This window comes from Muntiacus reevesi, chromosome 2 (genome assembly GCF_963930625.1).
Source record: "Muntiacus reevesi chromosome 2, mMunRee1.1, whole genome shotgun sequence".
NCBI lineage: Eukaryota > Metazoa > Chordata > Mammalia > Artiodactyla > Cervidae > Muntiacus > Muntiacus reevesi.
In genome coordinates, this window is record NC_089250.1 from 91102180 (window position 1) to 91107469 (window position 5290).

The following is a 5290-nucleotide window of genomic DNA, read 5'->3' on the forward strand; positions in this document are numbered from 1 at the left end:
CTGTCAGTTTCCCACTGTTCCCAATGTCTTTGTCATTCCTCATACAGGCCATATCAGGAACCTCATGAATTTGTCTCCTCTCTAGAGCGCCTTGTCCACTCTATAAGCAGAAGCATCTTTTATTTATTTTTTATTGGAGGATAGTTGCTTTACGATGTGTTTCTACTGTAGAGCAAAGTTAGTGAGTCACATATGTATACACACATCCCCTCTTTTCTGGATTTCCTTCCCGTTTAGGTCACCACAGCATGCTGAGTAAAGTTCCCTTTGCGATACAGTAGCTTTCATTAGTTATTTGTTTTATACACAGTAGTGTATATGTCAGTCCCAGTCTCCCAGTTCATCTTCCCAGATGGCGCGAGTGGTGAAGAATCTGCCTGCCAATGCAGGAGCTGCAGGAGACAGGTTCGATCCCTGGCTTGGGAAGATCCTCTGGGGGAGGAGGTAGCAACCCACTTCAGTATTCTTGCTTGGAAAATCCCATGGACAGAGGAGCCTGGTGGGCTACAGCCCGTGGGGTTGCAAGAATCAGACACATCTGAGCGACCAACCACCACCAACAAGGAGCACCCAGGTGCTTCCTCCTTTTTTCTTCCCTTTGGTTTCAATGAGTTGAAATTCACCTTTCCAAAATTTCCACCTAATTTTGCCCTGTCTCTGATCTCTGAGGCCACACAGTTGATGGCTCTTGCCTCCCTGAGGACGACTTTATCCCACCCCGATGCTATTGTGTCTGCACGGTGATTCTGTTGCCTCTGTGTGAAAGGAAATGTGAGAGTATGGCTGGGAGTTACTGTGCTGCTGCCCACTCCCAGAGACATGTGTCTGCCCTGAAACAGTCATACTGCTGGTATGGGCTTTCTCTTTGGAAGACAGTCCCTATAGGGACCGTCCTACTAAGCTCCTGTAGTTTTTGTTCTTAGGTGGCTCACAGGCACGTGGGCAGAGTGTTCTGTGTCTTGTGGTGAAGGATTCGGCAGTCGGCAAGTGACATGTAAGCACACAAGAACCAATGGAATGGTGCAGGCGTTGCCGCCGAGAGTGTGCATCCCCAGAGACAGGCCTCTGGGGAGAAGACCCTGTTCCAGGCACCCCTGTGTTCAGGGGCTTGTTGAACAAGGGAACCAGCTAATGCTGACAAATCTAGTGTTTTAAAATCATCTAGTCCCTGTGGTCAAACCCACGCATCCAAAAAGGGACTTCCCCTGGCATTCCAGTGTTAGAACTCTGCCTTCTAATGCAAGGGATGTGGGTTCCATCCCTGGTCAGGGAACTAAGATCCCACATGCCATGAGACCAAAACATAAAACAAGCAATATTGTAACAAAACCTCATCCATCAGGGCCCCTCCCCACAGGGGAGAGGAGAGCCACCGACTCCTGCAGGACATTCAGGAAACTCATCTGCACAGGGAGCCAACCACACCACACACTGGCTGGTTCAGGGGACTTACTCTCCTATCCTAGACCTCCCAGTCATCATTAACACAGGCTGCCGAGATCAAAAGTTCCCCTCAGCCCTTCTGAAAACATTCAGTATTGTCAGTGTGGGAGAATAATAAACTCTTTCTGCATTTCTGCCCTGCAGTGCAGCAGTTGTTACTCTTGAGAATCCTTGTGCTAATTCTTAGGTCATTATCTCCGAGTCCTACATGACCACACACTTCTCTAACTGGAGAGGATGCAAAACAGCAAGAGATACATCTTTCTGGAGAAATAAAGTTTATGAAAACTATGAAGAGCCAAGGAGTTGGCCAGAACTATCCCCTCAACCACCAACATGGAGGGGGAGTGTGGGGGAAGGGGACGTGCCCTGGGTGGAGAGTCCAGCCTGTGAAGTTCACCCAGTGGTAGAGGAGGGGCAGCTGGGTCAGGGTGATGCCTCTTCTGGTCTCCCAGGCCACTCCAGACCATCCTCTGAGCAGGCCAGGGCTCCTGAAGGCCGTGGAGGTGCTGGATTTGAATCCCATAGTCCAGTTGACTGGGTGCCAGGGAGCTTGGCAGGGCTCCTTTTGTCTTGGTCAGTCATTCATGGGTTGTTCTGGGCCTGATTTATTTGTGCGGTATTGCTGGGCAGTCCACAGCAACAATGTTTTTTTATAAACCTCCATATTCTCCCAGCCACGCCCCTCTTTTTCTTTCTGAGGCCAGAGGGAGTGGCTGGGGAGTGGGACTGCCCAGCTTGGTAGGAGTTTCCAGCACTGTTGCCCACACTGAGGGGGCAGTGGGTTCCCTCTGGGGCTTTGCTGCTGATGTCATGGGTACCGTGGGTGTCCTGGGTGCCGCTCTTGTCCCAGGTGCTGCTGGAGTCTCGGGTGCTACTGATGTCACAGGTACTGTGGGTGTCCGGGGTGCCGCTGCTGTCTCGGGTGCCGCTCTTCCCGTGGGTGCCGCTCGTGTCTCAGGTGCCGTTGGTGTCCCAGGTGCCGCTCCTGTCCTGGGTGCTGTTGGTGTCTTTGATACGGCTCTTGTTCCAGGTGCTGCTCTTGCCGTGGATGCCACTCATGCTTTGGGTGTCACGGGTGCCACTGGTGTCCCGGGTGCCACTCTTGCCGCGAGTGTCACAGGTGCCGCTGGTGTCTCGGGTGCTGCTCTTGCCGCGGGTGTCTTGGGTGCTGCTCTTGCCGTGGTTGCCGCTCTTGCCACGGGTGTCACGGGTGCTTTTGGTGTTTCAGGTGCTGCTCTTCCCGCGAGTGTCCCGGGTGCCGCTAGTGTCACAGGTGCTGCTCTTGCTGTGTGTGCCACTCTTGCCACTGGTGTCATGGGTGCCACTCTTGCCATGGGTGCCGCTCTTGCCACGAGTATCATGGGTGCCTCTGGTGTTCTGGAATGACACCTCCAAGCCATCTTCTGACTGGTTGGAGTGGCTTCTTCTCATCCATCTTGACCCATAGATGCTGCCGAACATGGGGTAAAGGAGCTCTGGTTGTTGGCTCGAGGGTCAGCATGCTTGCTATTAACATTGCATGCTTACTATTAACGATGATTGCTAGATCATCGGGCACATGATAATGCCCTGTGAGCACACTCTGCTTCATCTCCTGGTAGTCTCATCCTTGGAAGGGTTCGAACCCAGTCACCATGACGTACAGGATAACACCAAGGCTTCACACATCCACAGGCGGGCCTAAGTACATCGACTCCAGAAATATCTCAGGGGCTGCGAAGGCAGGGGTGCTGCAGAATGTACCTAACTTCTCTCCAGGGCAGTAATCGTAGCTCAGACTGAAGTGTGCGATCTTCACATTATGGTCCGCATCAAGGAACAAGTTGCTTGGTTTCAGGTCCCGGTGCACGATACCCCGCTCGTGGCAGTGGTTCAGGGCTGATAGGAGCTGCCGGAAAAGGCATTGGGCCTCCTGCTCCGTCACGCGGCCCTGGTCATCCAGGGCCCCCCATGTCTCCCTGGCTCATGTATTCCATCACCGTGATGGTAGTCTTCCGTGTCAATAACATCGAGGACTTTCACTATGTTTTCATGGTCTAACAGCTGCATATGTCTCCTCTCACACAAGAACCCTAGGACGCGTGGAATTTCAGTTTGCTTTTATTACCTTAAGGGCCACCTCGGTCCCGGCCACAACATGCTGGGCCAACAGAACTGTAGCATGCCATCCTTCTCCAATAGTGTGGACAGTTTCATAATCCTCTATTTGATTTATTTGAACACCTGGCCATTAGGTCCTGCATGGTGGTAAACCCTAACTACTCTACCAGTTAACTACTCTACCAGCTAACTACTCTATGCCAACTAAAGAAACAAACGCTATCTATGCCAACTAAACTAATGAATGCTAACTATGCCAACTATACTAACGTTGCTAACTATGTCACATACACTAACAATGCTAACTATGCTAATACTACTTATACTAACTGCTAATAAACTATTAACTATACCAAATATGCTCACTGTATCAATGATACTAACTATACTAATACTAACAGCACTAACTAAAAAAATAAAAAGATAAAATGTGAACAAGAATTAAGGGGGGGAAATGGGAAAAAGCAAAATAAGAAAATAATATAAAGAAAAACTCTACAAACGAGAAAAACTAAAAAAAAAAAAAAAGGAAAAGAGAAGTAGAACTAAGGGGAGAAAAAAAAACAAAAACAAAAAAGGGAAAAAACAAAATGAAGGAAAAAAGAAAAAGAAAGAAATTTTAAATGAGAAACACTAAAATTAAAAAATGAGGAAAAGAACTAAGGGGGAAAAAAACAGAAAATGATGGGAAAAACAAAATGAAAGAAAAAAGGAAAATTTTTTTTAATTAAGAAAAGGAAAAGAAAAATGAGAAAAATAAAAAAGAGGAGAGGGGGAAAAAAGGAAAAATAAAATCAACAGAATGGCAAAAACACAGGGAAAAAACACGCTAAATGTGTGTCCAGTCGTCAGGTCACCAGTATCAGCTTACTGGGCTCTAAGGACCAAAAATCTGGGGCCAGCTGGGCTCTTATGTAAGGTTTTTAGTGAGTTTCATCACAATTGTGCCCTGTGAGGACAAAGCAGAAAACAGACCAATCATGGCTGAGGATAAATCCTAATGGTTTTCTCCCTTTTCAGGTTCAAGGCCCCTTTACACTTAGGAAAAAGTATCCTAAAGAGATTTTTCTTTATATGTGCTACGAGAGACTGGTATTCTTTTTCTTAGAAATTGAAAGCTGTAAAATTCTTCAGCAGCCTTCCCATGTCTAGTTTGAAAATCAGTAATGATGTTAAGGACCTCCTAACATCTACACTTGCAATATTCAATTCCTTTTCCTTAAACTCTGGTCTCAAAATAAAGTGACCATTTAAATGAACTTGACTATACTATCAGAAACTGTCCTGTTGCATGTGACACTCATAAGGCACATAATTAATGTCTGCAAAACTGAGAGATTTTCTGGGAGGATCATGAAGAGATTTCTCATTGGGAGCCTCAGAGGCCAGATGACATGGGTCAGTGTATTTGTAGTATTGAAGGGAAAGAATCTGTCAACCAAGAATCCTATGTGTAGCAAAACTGTCCTTCAAAAATGAAGGAGAAATTAAGACATGCCCAGTTTGTAAGAGTTGAGGGAGTTCTGCCTCAGCACAGAGTTGGAGTGCAGGATTTTTGACAGTAACTCAAAGCCTTATGAAGAGATAAAGATCTCCAGTAAAAATAGATGGGTGACTGGAAAAGTTCGTGCTACACTGCTATAATTAAAACAGATAACCAGCAAGGTCCTACTATGTAGCACAGGGAACTCTGCTCAATGCTCTATGTCAGCCTGGATGGGAGGGGAGTTTGGGGAAGAATGGA